General features: G+C 39.9%; 1 long non-coding RNA gene and 1 pseudogene across 1 annotated transcript; both read left to right on the top strand.

The window, feature by feature from the left end:
* Positions 1-3,610, top strand: LOC141518531 (uncharacterized). The gene is made up of 3 exons (XR_012477218.1): positions 1-585; positions 2,821-2,863; positions 3,374-3,610. It is a non-coding gene; the product is annotated as an uncharacterized LOC141518531 (long non-coding RNA).
* A 5,146-nt stretch (positions 3,611-8,756) lies between these two features.
* LOC141517172 (mitochondrial import receptor subunit TOM40 homolog pseudogene) lies at positions 8,757-9,758 on the top strand (annotated as a pseudogene).
* Positions 9,759-15,109: the final 5,351 nt, after the last annotated feature.

The raw sequence follows: 15,109 nt of genomic DNA, 5'->3' as shown, positions 1-15,109 counted from the left end.
AGGGGTCTTGTTTTGTTGGGTTTTTTCAATTTTTTTTTTCAAAAAAAAGATTCTCAATCATGGAGTACTACTATGTATGGGTCTACTCTGGAATGCCCAGGTTACAATGCTGTTAAACTGCTCAGAAAGTTTGGTTGGAGCCTGAGAAACCTTCTGAGACACTCTTCTGGGAGAAATTCTCTGAATTTCCCATCCCACTAGATTATGGTTTTCTTGCCTCAAAAGACACAATCTCCAAAGCAAGAAAGGTTAGTCTTGTATGAGATGCCTCTTAGAACAAAACCAACTACAAAGACAAATTCCCATGTCCTGGGCTTTGTTTCAGATTAGTAGTAAATGGTACAGGTGACATTTCTGTTTGTTTCTTAGCAGCATATCCATGGAAGGAAAAGATGTGCAGGTACCAAAATTACCTGTTAACGAATCAAGACATCACCCAACATCAACCTTTGTTCATCTCGTCCACACCTCTAGAACAAAGCAAGGCTCCTATAGCAATTAAGCAGTACCCATCTCCATTCTTTCTGCAGCTGAGTCAAGAGGGCTGTGACAAACAGGCAGCTTTTCAGAGACTGATTCAGCAAGGTAATTATGTCCTGTGCATGCTAGGGACAAAACCAAGGGTCAGCCTTGGACTCAACATGCTTTGGCCTCCAGACCTGTCTCTGACAGATGCTAGTTTTACTCTATGACCATGGGTAAGTGGCTCTGTCAATCTGAAACAGTTACAGGTATCTGAATACCCCCCACACACAGAGTCCTCTCTCACAGGATCAGACCCCTACCCAAAGTGACAAGGACAGGAAGAAACAAGATGCCCACCCACATACAGAATGGATGCTGGGTCACAGGGCTTGGCCAGTCACCAGTTAAGGAATGGTGAGGGTCTCTTTTAGATGACAGTCTGCAGGCCTTGCTCCTTGAGAGGCAGCAGAGGTGTGAGGTACAGATAGATTGGCTGTTGGGACTTGGGGAGACCTGGGTTCTCATTCTACTGCTAAGTAATTGTGTGGTCATGGACAAGTGGCTTCAGCTCTTGAATGACCTTTAAGCATCTCTCTAGCCCTAAAGCTAATCTAAAATCCCTTGGCTCAGGGTAGCTAAGTGGTGAAATGGATAAAGCACCAGCCCTGGAGTCAGGAGTACTGAGTTCAAATCCAGCCTCAGACACTTAATTACCTGTGTGGCCCTGGGCAAGCCACTTAACCCCACTGCCTTGCAAAAACTAAAATCCCTTGGCTCTCTTTTGTCTGTCTTATCTATAAGACCTCACTTCATATGGTGCCTGTTTTCCTAGGTCAGTGTTTCTCAAAATAATTTAGACATATAAAATTTTTTGAACAGTATTGATTGCACTCAAATACTCGGGGGGAAGGGTATGGTAACCCTTAAATGATTGATTCTTATATGTTTTGAGAAATGGAATATTCTTAACCAGTTCACTTGATATTTTTGGAAACAAGCATTTCTGGCCAGCTGTCTGAAAGAAAAGGATTCATTTACAACTTGGGCCATGTTTTAGCATTTAGACCAAACCTAAACCATTGCAGGGGTGGGGGAGAAGAAGGGGAGAAATTCTTTCTAAACATAGTTTGTGGGCAATGTGACTGGGAGGAAAAGAAAGCAACAAAAGGCTTCTTTATTGCTCTCAACTTGTCAGGGGTTTCCCATTTGTCAGCAGAGAGGGAAAAAAAAGATGGATTAAAAGGAAAAAACAGAGGTGAAGCATAATCTCCCACAGGACAGATGGGGATTATCTCTCTTTCTGTAGAGTGATCCTGAAGTGTAAGTAGAAGCAGCATTGGCTATATGAGGAGCAAAAGGAAGGGACACAAGTAGCTTGGGCCCTAATCTCCTTGACTTCCTCCCCACAGCCCTCCTCTCATATTGGCAAGCTCCCTTTCACTATCATAGGATGTTAGCCCCACTTAATGTTTTACCTTCCTTTTCCTTCTTGCCTTTCTCATACCCAGTCACTATACTGCAGACAGCCAGGTCTAAGATGACTCCACCTCTAATTACTTCCAAATTATTTTTCTGGATTTGTTTCATCTCTAAAATGAGGAATTGGTCAAGATCTCTTCAGTCTCCCACAAGTTTGAAATACGATGACTATTGTTTGTCATAGGAAGGAGATAGTTCTCAAGGATTCTTGGAGAAGCTTGGACTTACTATAGTATTAGATCAGTTTAAAAAGCTTCTTTCTCCTCCCCCTCCAAACCTGGAATGTGCCAGTGCCTAATAGTGCTAAGAGTAATGTGTTAGAGATGCCCTGAACACTCTTCACTAAGGCTCATTTCTCACTGAATTGGGTGTCCTTTGGAAGATGTCACTTTGTCAGTGTTCCCTACAAGTAAGTACAGGGAATACAATGGTTCCATGATATCAAATTATTGTGTTAAATTATCTCCTCCATATACTAAGGTGGAACATGGAGATGTGAGAGCCCAGTTGCTAATCAAGCTAAAAAACTGAATATTTAAAGGACTATAATGTAAAAGGTGACCAGAGTCTGGAGTCCTGGGATGATTCACTGGTGGTTGCTTAGTGAGTGAAATATGTCTAATACTATATATAAAATGCTGTGGTGAGGAGTAAATACCTCTTTGAAGATGGTTCTAAAAGGATATAGATCCAAGGATAAAATCTTTTTCTTTCAACCTCTTATGGGTGTTCATCATTGGAATAATTTTAATTTCTCCCACCACAAGTAGAGTCCCAAGGATCTGGAAGTTTATTGTAATTTATAGAAGCAATACACATTTTCAGTTTGTTTCTCTATGTTAATCAAGTCTGTCTCCTCTCTTCAACTCCATCCAGGCAAGTGGATACCATCACAAAGTTCATCTACTCTAACACTCAGGTACTACAGAGATATGTGAGAAGATTAAATTTGCATTTCCTAATAATTACACCCATGGATAGCTCAAGTAATTCTACTTCATTCCATTTAATAAATATATATCATGTCTACTATTTATGTGACCCTGTATTAGCTCCCAGAGAGCTAGTGTGATTGAGCCTCTAGGCAGGTGGGAAAAATATTACAAATATTATTCTAGCAATGATCTTAAGCCCAGTTTGTACAGGACTAACATCTACAGTGTTAAAGAGCACTATTGTATGGCAGCTGTGTTAAAAGCTCTTAGCTCTGTAAGAGAATACCACCTGCCCTACCTACCTCATATGGTGTACATAAGGGTCAATTTTGATGTTAGTGAAAGTGTTTTTTAAAATATGAAATATATAAAAGTATCAATTACCACCATTATTTAACATCCTTTTATTACAAGATTATAAATTATGTGTTAATATACTGGGTACTAAGTACTATCTTTTTTTGGTTAATAATCTACTGGATTGCAACCCACAGCAACCAAGGCTCGAGATTTTCCTGCATGATCCAGTAATTCAAATATCATCCGTGTGAGACAGGGAAAACCACAGTGGGCACCATCTGAGCTGAACTTGTGAGGCTGAACAAGTGATGCTAACCAGAGATGACAGGAAACTGAATGGTGGATCATGAAAAATATGTGGCAGGAGGGAGATAGTACTTGCAGCGACAGGCATTATTATTGTATTTGTTAGAATACTCCTAGTCACAGGCAGGAGGGTAAAAATGAAGCCAGAAATCCCAGTGAGGCAAATTACTGGCAGTTGAGCAAAATGTTAAAAATATGGATTTCTATCTGGGGGTTGTGAGTTTTGGGAGAAGTCACTGTTTTCTGTATGAGAGCCAATAAATTATAGTTATTTTGTGATGACTTTGTTTCCAGATTCTTTAGAACCTGTGTTCAAAAGGCTTCTCCCTACCCTGGGACACAAATTCACCCAACTGCAGAATCAAGAATCTTGGAGTCTGTGAGAAAATAGTTATTGTCACTCTACAGAGCCTTGTATGCAATTAGTTTGTTTGACCTAACTGCATTATCCCATATAAACCAAAGAGGCTATATATAAGCAAAAAAGCAGCAAAGGCTGCCAAGGGTTTTCCTAGGGGCCAGCTGTCCCTTGTTCCAAGTTTGGTTCCTTTACCAATCTAGTCATAAAGTATTAAAACAAATCCTTTTCCCTCTAGGCTAGAGCTCTTTGCACTCCTCTGCATAAGTCTATACCAAGTGGCTTCACAAACACTTATTTCCAGTAGGAGACTGATCCTTTAGAAGTTCTTTTTTTCCCTTTTCTTTTAATTTGCTATAGAAAGCCTCTGTCTTCCAGTAACAGAAATGGAAAACCAGGCTCATGGAGCTCCTGGGCCCTGGACTTTAAGAATATTATAAAGTGAGTCTTAACTCCCATTGGCTCTCTGGAAATCACTTTATTCCAAAAGCCCTACCTGATTTGGAATATGTCTCAATAGTAGTGTACTAGGCATGGCACTAAAATGGCAATTATCTTAAACCCATATCCTTTAATGTGTATTATATTGAAATGTCTTAACATGCTTCAAAATCCTTGATAATTTCCAGAAAATTAAAATAATCCTCTTATCAACATAGGAGTTATTGAAGAAAATGGTATTTGGACCTTTCCCTCCTACACCCCTAGGGTCTTTGTCATATCTAAATTTTGCTCCAAGAAATTATTTTTCATAGCTATTAGTTTTGTCCCTTTCTCATTCAAAGTAATCCAATCCAAAAGTCTAAGGCTTTTTGTTGGCTCCAGGTAACAGAAATAGTTCATTCTATGCTTGATAATTAAATTTAGGATCAGTTTATTAGGCATGGTCACCCCCACTTCATCTAGCTGGCATGAACCCTACTCCCAAGCTGCTCTTCCTACAGCCAGATTCCCTGCTACTTGCACTGAAAGGGTTACAACACAGGCCTGGGGATAGCAGGCATTTTTTTTATCCAGATGGATACCTTAAACCATGAAGATTTAGTTCTCCTTTTCCTGGAAACTGATGCCACAATATGCATGGGTGGGATAGTGTGCCACCCAAAGGCTTTCAGTAATACGTGATTCATCACTTTCCCAGGAGCTCATCCCTTTTGTACAGAGAGGTATATAAAAGGGTATTGTTCAGCTCACTGTAGTTACAGTAAATTGCCCAACAACTGGTTGAGGTTTCATATGCTCAACTCTTAATAATGAAGGCATTTTCAGTGGGTTGATTAATATTGGCCATAATGTCCAAAGATTGGGTTTGTCTTTCAGTCACAGCTGTATAGTTCCCCCCTTTACAACACCCCCCCATCATTTTAAGAATCCAAGGAGGGAAGGGAGCAGCAACACTCTTTTCTATGCTCTGTTCAGCAACTTCACTCTTAACCATAAGACTTTGGGAAAAATTTAAAAGAAGCTAGAATTACAGGAGTACTAATACACTTTTTCAATTTGCCAATGAATTTTTATCCAATTTTATTACAATATGAAAATCTGATTTTGCATTACATGGAGTTCTTACTTAGCAGAGGTAATTTCATTTCTGTCCTAAATCTCTGCTGAAATGTTCTAACAGACAAGTTCTTGTGAGAAACCATTTGTATGAGATAGCATAGTACACTTAAGGGTTCCTGACTAGGTCTTCCTTTTAATTCTTGTATGTTAGGCTAGGTCAATTTTAAGACCCCTTCTAGGGGTGGCTAGGTGGTGTAGTGGATAAAGCACCAGTCCTGGAGTCAGGAGTACCTGAGTTCAAATCCGGCCTCAGACACTTAATCATTACCTAGCTGTGTGGCCTTGGGCAAGCCACTTAACCCCATTTGCCTTGCAAAAAAACCCTAAAAAATAAGAATGCAAATAGTCTCAAGCTTGAAGGCTAGCATCTCCTCAATCAAAATAAATAAAGTGCTCCCCACCACACCCACAACACCCCCCCCATGAAAAGGCAGGTTTGGAAGGGGCCTCAGTATTACAGGGGAGATGGGGCAGCTACAATGAAAATGAGGAATGAGGCTGAAGGACAATTATTTGTGCCTTTCTATCAGGTCCCTGTGTTGGATTCCAAAAGTAACTCCTATGTCCATGCTGCTGAGTAAAACTTTCTCTCTGACCCCTAAGATCTCTCAGAGTCCTGTAAAAAGGAAAAGGAAAAAAAAATGGAAACTTCCTGGAGTGCCTAGCCTAAGAGAAATCGAACAGTCTACTAAAAGGGGAATCTTAATGCAAACAAAAAACACAGCTTCAAATCTTCAGTATTACCTAAAAAAGATCTCCAAAGGACAATGAATTCCTTGAAAATCCTTAACTTCTCAGAAGACTCTATTACTGGCAGATTCTGTATAACTTCTCAGAAGATTACTGACAGCATGGCAGAAGTATGTCCTCTGTAGGAATGCTTCGGTTCACAAGATATGAACACTTACAAGGCAAGTTAGGAAGGATATAGAAAGACAAATCTCACTGCTGTTGCTACTTGGACAAACTTCAAAGGAAAAGTTACAGACAATATCTCTCACTTGATACTAGGTCTGAGTTAATGTAAAGCAAAAAGGATCCACTTTGTAATCTTGCTCTTTTGGAAATTTTCTGTAAACGTCAAATTCAAGGTAGAGAAGGCTGGACAGGAAAAAGACTTTTCTGCAGGAATCTCTTCAGTTCATTGGGGTCCTTCAGACTCCAGAGTTATTCTCATCTCCAACATTTGTGTTTTTTGGATTTGGGGTAGACTTTCCTCAAGTACCTTCATGAGGAACTTCGTTTTTCAAACTAAGCAAAACCAAGGATCATTGAAAAGAATATGTCACAAAAATTGACTCTCCATTAACTGTTGCTGTCCTCTGTATTCCCAGGCAAATACAATTCCACAACAAATTGTGTTTGAAGACAACCAAGGATATAATTTCCATTTGATGGTTCATCATTTCATATTTTTAACAGTTTTCCTCAGTGTTCAGGAAATGTATTTTTCTTATCACACTGCATTTTACCTTTAAATTCAGTTGTTCCTTTAGGGAAGTGAGCCATCTCTAACTGTCCCTTTTAATAAAGTCCTGTTTTGCTTCTGAATACATACTGTTTTTATGTTAACCTATTCAATACCAGTAACTCTTAATTATTAAAGACTAAATAACAATCATTTTTGCTGTTTTTCAGTTGTATCCAACTGTTCCTGACACTGTAGTTTGCTACTTCCTTCTCCAGCTCATACAGATGATGAAACTGAAGCAAAGAGCTGCCCAGGGTCACACAGCTAGTTAAGTGTCTGAGCCTGAATCTGAACTCCTGACTGTAAGCCTGGCACTCTATCCAGTGAACCATCTACCTGCTCCAATTAACAATCATATTCTTCAATAAAGAAAAATGCTGACAAGTGAACTGTAAGAGGACCATTTGGGAAATTTAGCCATTTAGCTAGTGTGGCTTAGTATTGTCATTATCCATATTATTTATGAAAAACTAAAAATGATCTGAAGAAAGACTTGACTCCTCCCTTGTAACAATATTACATCCACTTAGAAGTTTGAAAAGGGAAGGAAGGGGGAAAAGCAAGAGACTTAAGAGAGAGAGATGGGAAGATGAAAGGAAGAGGAAAACAATAAAATAAAAGGAAGAGTAATGGATGTGAGGAGAGAATTTGGAAAGAGGAAAAAAGCAACATCAGTGTGAAAGAAGACAAAACACTTGTTTTCTTCTCAATTATATGTAAAAAAAAAATTGTTTTAAACATTTATTTTAAAAAATTGAGTTCCAAATTCTCTTTTTTCCCTCAAATCTGGCCTCAAACTAGTGTGACCCTGGACAAATCATTCTGTTTCCCTCAGTTTCTGCTATAAAATGATCTGGAAGAGGAAATGGTTAACCACTCCAGGAACTTTGCCAAGAAAATTTCAAATAGGGTCATGAAGAGTTAGACACAACTGAAAAACTGAACTGAATGCTCTAAAGTCATACAAAACATTTCCGTATTAGCCATGTTGCAAAAGAAAACACACAAAACAAAAAGAAAAAGTTTAAAAAAATGTTGCAATCTACATTCAGACTCCATTAGTCTTTCTCTGGAGCTGGATAGCATTTTTCATAATAAGACCTTTGGAATTGTCTTGGATCATTGTATCGTTCAGAATAGCAAGTCATTCACAGTTGATCATCATAAATATTGCTGTTTACTCGTGATTGTAACGTATTACTTATAACAGATTACTCACTGTTGTGGAGAGGGGGAAGGGAAGAGAGGGAGATAGAAAAATGTGGATGTTCAAAATCTTACTAAAAGATGAATGAGTGTTGAAAACTGTCTTGGGGGGGCAGCTAGGTAGCACAGTGGATAGAGCATCAGCCCTGGAGTCAGGAGAACCTAAGTTCAAATTCAGCCTCAGACACTTAATAATTACCTAGCTGGGTGACCTTGGGCAAGTCACTTAACCGCATTGCCTTAAATAAATTTTTTTTTAAATCTATCTTTGCATGTAATTGGAAAAAAATAAAATAACATTTAAAAAATATTTAACTGTATACCTGGATCTTCTCATTTCACTTTACATCATCAATTTACGCTTTTCTGAAACCATTCTGCACATCATTTCTTATAGCACAATAGTATTCCATCACAATCATATACCACAATTTGTTCAGCCACTCTCCAATTGATGGATATCCCAATTCTTTGTCAATACAAAAAGAGTTGCTACAAATATTTTTGGATAGATCTATTTATTTTGTTTAAAATCTCTTTGGGATACAGACCTAGTAGTAGTATTGCTGCATCTGAGGTATGCCCAGTTTGATTGCCCATTGGGCGTAGTTCCAAAAACTCTCTGGCTTGGTTGGATCAGTTCACAACTCCATCAACAATGCATTAGTGTCGCATGGGCAACGTGTCGGTTGGCAGCTCGCCCCCCCCAGCGGCCTGGGCCTCGTGGCTGTGCCGCTGCCCACCCCCAGGCTTCACGCTGCCCCCCCATGGGCAGCCTGAGCGCGGGCCCCCGGCGCCGGAGGACGAGGTGGTCTGCCTGCCCAACCCCGGGCACCTTCAAGGAGTGTCACCGCAAGTGCAAGGAGCTGTTCCAGTGCAGATGGAGGGCATGAAGCTAATGGTGAACAAGGGCCTCAGCAACCACTCCAGGTCAATCACACGGTGGCGCTCAGCACCATCAGAGACTCCAACTACCACTTCGGGGTCACCTACGTGGGGACCAAGCAGCTGAGTCCCACGGAGGCCTTCCTGGTGCTGGTGGGAGACATGGATAACTGTGGGAGCCTCAACGCTCAGGTGATCCACCAGGTGGGGCCCGGCCTGTGCTCCAAGATGGCTGTGCAGACCCAGCAGTCCAAGTTTGTGAACTGGCAGGTGGACAGAGAATACCGGGGCTCCAACTTCACAGCCACGGTGACCCTCGGGAACCCCGATGTGCTGGTGGGCTCAGGGATCCTCGTGGCTCACTACCTCCAGAGCATCACTCCATGCCTGGCCTTGGGCGGGGAGCTGGTGTATCACCGAAGGCTGGGAGAGGAAGGCACAGTCATGTCTCTGGCTGGGAAGTATACAGCACCTAACTGGCTGGCGACCTTGACTGTGGGCCAGGTGGGTGCCCATGCCACATATTATCACAAAGCCAGTGACCAGCTTCAAGTCGGGGTAGAATTTGAAGCCAGCACCCGAATACAGGATACTAGTGTCTCCTTCGGCTACCAACTGGACCTCCCCAAGGCCAACCTCCTCTTTAAAGGCTCCATGGACAGTAACTGGATTGTGGGTGCCACACTGAAAAAGAAGCTGCCCCCCCCCGCCCCTCATGCTGGCCCTGGGTGCCTTCCTCAATCATTGAAAGAACAAGTTCCAGTGTGGTTTTGGCCTCACTATCGGCTGAGCCCACCACCCCACCTATCCCGCCAGCCTCTCCTGCCTCCTTCCTTCCCTCTGCTCCTGGGCTGGGGAGGAAGAATGGAGGAAGAATGCCTGAGGCTCCCGAGGGCTAGGAGAGGGGGAGACCCAGGATCTGGGGAGACCTTGGGACTGGCCAGGGAGACTTCAGGTTTTCAGAGAGGAACTTCAGAACACTGGAAGACCAATCCCCCTGCCCCCTCTCCCTATTTCTGGAAGGGGCTCTAGGATCTAGGAGACCTAGTAAGGGAAGGACTATGGGGGAAGGTCCTCAGGGTGGAGCCTCTTCTTCCCCATATGGTGGAGCTGGGCTGCTGAGAGTGCATGGGGCTGGGGGTCCCTGCCTCACCTCACTGGTGGCCACGGGAGGGGGCTCATCAACCTAGGCTCCCAGCTCCATCCATTCCTTTCAGCCTCTCCCTCCCTTCTCCCCACCAGCCCCTCTGCTGCCGCCGCCCCCCCCCCCCCCAGTGTAAATCATGTTTGTAAGTTATGGAAAAAAAATACAACATTTTACAGAAAAAAACCCCACAAAAATACATGACTAAAAAAGTGAAAACAAAAAACAATGCATTAGTGTCCCAGTTTTCCCACATCATTTCCAACATTAATCATTTTCCTTTTCTGGCATACTACCTGATCTGACAGGTGTGAAATACCACTTCAGAATTTTTTAATTTGTATTTAATTTCCATTTCCTTGATGATGATAGCAAATAGTGAAAAAAGAGGGAAAATCCAGAATCATAGTTTTTAGATCATCTATAATTTGGTGGTGGTTACTCTAAATTAGAGAACATGATCAAGTGAACATATTCCTGGAGAAATTAAACATATCAGTCTCCATATTTTCCCTGAAAACTAACTATTAGTTGTAATTAAATGGGGAGAATGGCTCAGTTTCTTAGAGAAACACCTAAGGAACTAGAAGAGCTGGTGTTATTCTGCATTCAAGGAGAATAAGACATCACTTCATGGGGCATTTTGTCATCTTATTGCATTTATATAAGATTTTGAAAAAAAGACACTGAAAAAAATAACTGCAGTTTATGCGCCAGCATTTTACAGATGGCACAAAAATTCTAATAGAATTCAATGAGTGTTCCCTTCCCCCAATCAAATCAATATATATATATATATATATATATATATATATATATATATATACTTTAATATTTGGTAACTTAAATTCAAAGGCAAACATAGGTGAGAATGTGGGAAACCAGGAATCAGGAAAATATGAGAGAAGTCAAAATGGATTAGACTATTCAAAAGTGTCACACTTCTATAGCACGAATACTTCAAGAAAATAAATAAGCAGTAGGCATTTGACAGGCATGGCAAGCACCTAAGAAGGTCCAAGAAAATGAACCCGATTATATTTTAATGACATTTAATAACATGAAATGACATTATTGATAAGGAAGTCCTACCTGAAGAAGTTATCTGATTATAATCAGAGCAACCATCAAAACTGTTACAATTAGAAAAATAAAAATGAGAAAAAGATATCCTGTCATATTCAAACAAGTTACTGATAATGAAAATGGATAGTACTTTAAAAAAAAAAACTATTAACACAGACCATAACATTCTCATACAGAAATTTAGCTGATGTAATTCCATTTCTATAATAAGCGGTTATAAAAGATCCTTTAAAAGCCTCCTAGTCAACAATGTCCTTGCCAAGAAGAGAGGCCTAATTGTCCAAGGCAACAATGGTTTAGGCTACAAATACATATGTGTGTGTGTGTGTGTGTGTGTGTGTGTGTGTATATGCATATATTATATATATATATATATATATATATATATATTCTAAAAGAAAAGGATGAGGGAAGATAATGTGCAATATCTTGTCTCTGTTTTAACTAAGAAGCTATGGAGAAAGTCACAATTTAAAGAAAACTCAGAAAATAATCCAACTTTCCAAAAAGTTGGATCAAAAGTTATCCCAAGGGCATTTAAGGATAAAAATGGAAGGAAAAATTCTTTAAATCTGCAAAGTTTTAATAACAAACATTATAATCAACAGAAAAGTCACAACACTTGGACTCTGACATCATTGTCTCAAATGATGGACTCTGACATCACTGTCTCAAATGACTCCTAAAGTAGAAATGTCACCAAAGAGAACATAATTGGGGAAATCATCTATGAAAAAATAAAACTAAGGTGGTTTGTTTTTTTTTTTCAAGGCAAACAGGGTGAAGTGGCTTGCCCAAGGCCACACAGCTAGGTAATTATTAAGTGTCTGAGGCCAGATTTTGAACTCAGGTACTCCTGACTCCAGGGCCAGTGCTCTATCCACTGCACCACCTAGCCGCCCCAACTAAGGTTTTTAAAACCTTGAGAAGATATTGAGGAAGGAGATCTGTCCTAGAAGTAATACACCTTTGAGAGTGCTGAAGGATCAATTCACATATATCTGGAGGAAAGGTGGGAAGCATAGATAATTGAGCTATAGAGAAAAAAATCTTAGACCTTACTGATTAAAAAAAAGAAAAGAAAAAGCCTGAGAAAACATACTAAATGCCTATTTTTCTCATCTATATGAAGTAGTAAAACACTACCACAAAGATTATTCTATCAAGGGCTCCCATCCATATTTCAAAATTACTATATTCAAATTATGTAATCTGGTAATATGTTATAGCTTTAAAAGAATCAACTATTGGTCAAATAAAAACCTTGATTATCAATATCTCAGTGTTTTAAAATGTTTATTAAAAGCTTGTTTGCTGATGGCTAACTATTAAGAATTACACAGAGGGGGACTTCCAGCCAAGATGGTGGAGAGAAGATAGGCACAGTTCTAAACACCCGAATCTTCTTCTCATCAGACTTGGCTTAAAGTTAACTTACACTCAGTTAACTTAAAAAAAATCTAACCTTTCAAGCATTAAAAGGGGAAAAGGGGAGGGGGAAACAGAGAAAGCAAAGGGGAGGAAAAAAAGAGGAACTAACAGAAGGAAGGGAAGGGAAAAGGAAAAAGGGAAAGGGGAAAGAAAGGGGAGGGGTGGATAAAGGAGGGCAAACACACTGAAGGGGTGGTATTCAGAAACAAAATACTGGAGAATACAGATAAAGGGGGGAAAGGGGAAAAATACAAACAGAAGGAAGATAGCATGGAGGGCAATAAAGAATTAGTAATTATAACTTTGAATGTGAATGGGATGAATTCTCCCTTAAAACATAAGCGAATAGCAGAGTGGATTAAAAACCAGAATCCTACAATATGCTGCTTACAAGAAACTCATTTGAAGCAGAGAGATACATATAAAAGTAAAAGGTTGGAGCAAAATATATTTTGCTTCAGCTTAAGTGAAAAAAGCAAGGGGTAGCAATCCTTATCTCAGACAAAGCAGCTGCAAAAATAGATAGCCTTAAAAGAGATAAGGAAGGAAACTATATCCTCCTTAAAAGTACCATGGACAATAAAATGATTTCAATACTGTGTATATACACAGATCTGCAACCAATGGGATAGCATCCAAATTCTTAGAGGAGAAGTTGAAAGACCTACAGGAAGACATAGACAGCAAAACTCTACTAGTGGGGACCTCAACCTCCCTCTCTCAGATCTAGATAAATCGAATCATAAAATAAACAAGAAGGAAGTTAAGGAGGTAAATAAAGTATTAGAAAAACTGGATATGATAGACTTATGGAGGAAATTGAATGGGGATAGAAAGGAATATACCTTTTTCTCTGTAGTACATGACACTTATATAAAAACTGACAATGTACTGGTGTATAAAAACCTAATGATCAACAGAAGAAAGGCAGAAATAGTGAATACATCTTTCTCAGATCACAATGTAATAAAAGTCATATGTAATATTGGGCCAGGGAGATACAGACCCAGAGCAAATTGAAAACTTAATAATGTCATTTTAAAGAATGAGTGGATTAAACAACATATAAAAGAAAGAATTAATTACTTTATACTAGATAATGACAATAATGAAACAACATACAAAAACCTATGGGATTCACTCAAAGTTGCTTTAAATGCTTACATGAATAAATTACAGAAAGAGGAAATCAATGAACTAAATATACAACTAAATATACAACTAAAAGAATTAGACAAAGAACAAGTTAAAAATCCCCAAATACCAAATTAGAAATTCTAAAAATTAAAAAAGAAATTAATAAAATCAAAAGCAAAAAAAACTATTGAATAAATAAAAACCAAAAGTTGGTTTTATGAAAAAAACAATAAAATTGATAAACCTCTGGTAAATTTGATTTTAAAAAAAAAGAAGAAAACCAAACTGCTAAGATAAATGAAAAAGGAATTACACAGAGAACTGTAGACTATAATAGTCAATTAAAATTTAGGGCATATGGAATGGAACATAAATAAAAACACACAACAGTTTTTTTACCATATATAAATCAAGGCCGAGTAAGCTATAGAATAGAAAAGCAAGGGATTGGGGCAGCTAGGTGGCACAGTGGATAAAGCACCAGCCCTGGAGTCAGGAGTACCTGGGTTCAAATCCGGCCTCAGACACTTAATAATTACCTAGCTGTGTGGCCTTGGGCAAGCTACTTTACCATTTGCCTTGCAAAAAAAAAAAGCAAGGGAATGGAATCAGGGACCTCTAGGCTTGCACAAGGCAAAATCAGAAAACTGACTTTTCTTTCATTACCCTCCAAGTCAGAGGTTCTTAATTGAGGACTTATGAACTTTAAAAAAATATATTTTGAGACTTATGTAAACTGATGCTGAGTGAAGTGAGCAGAACCAGGAGAACAGGGCACACACACCCTTGTAGCAGCATTGTGTGATGACCGACTAGTGAATGTGGAAAACTATTTTTGCATGTAATTGTAAAACATGAAAAGGAAATCAACCGGCTCATTTCCTACATCACAACATCCTATGAAAGTGTTCTCCCAATTTTCTGCGTTCCTTCTATTCCTGGCTCCCTAGGTTTTATTTATACAAGAAAGTATTTATTGAAAATAATCGAAAAAGGGACGGCTAGGTGGCGCAGTGGATAAAGCACCGGCCCTGGAGCCAGGAGGACCTGGGTTCAAATCCGCCGTGTGGCCTTGGGCAAGCCACTTAACCCCAATGACTTGCAAAAACCTAAAAACAAATAAAATAGTGGAAAGGATCCTTTTTACCCTTCCACAGCCGGGCCTACCCTCGCCCCCTCTTTCCCCGGGACAGACCGCACTGGCCCTGGAGTCAGGCTCTGACAGTGCTGTGCGGGCCTGGGCAAGACCCCTACGTGGCCCCTGGCCCCAGCCCCCCGTCCCCATTCCGTGGGGTCGCGGCATTACCTTCCTGACGTCCGGGTCTTCTGGACCACGGAAGGGG

Source organism: Macrotis lagotis, chromosome 3, assembly GCF_037893015.1.
Source record: "Macrotis lagotis isolate mMagLag1 chromosome 3, bilby.v1.9.chrom.fasta, whole genome shotgun sequence".
NCBI lineage: Eukaryota > Metazoa > Chordata > Mammalia > Peramelemorphia > Peramelidae > Macrotis > Macrotis lagotis.
This window is presented reverse-complemented; position numbering and strand designations above follow the sequence as displayed.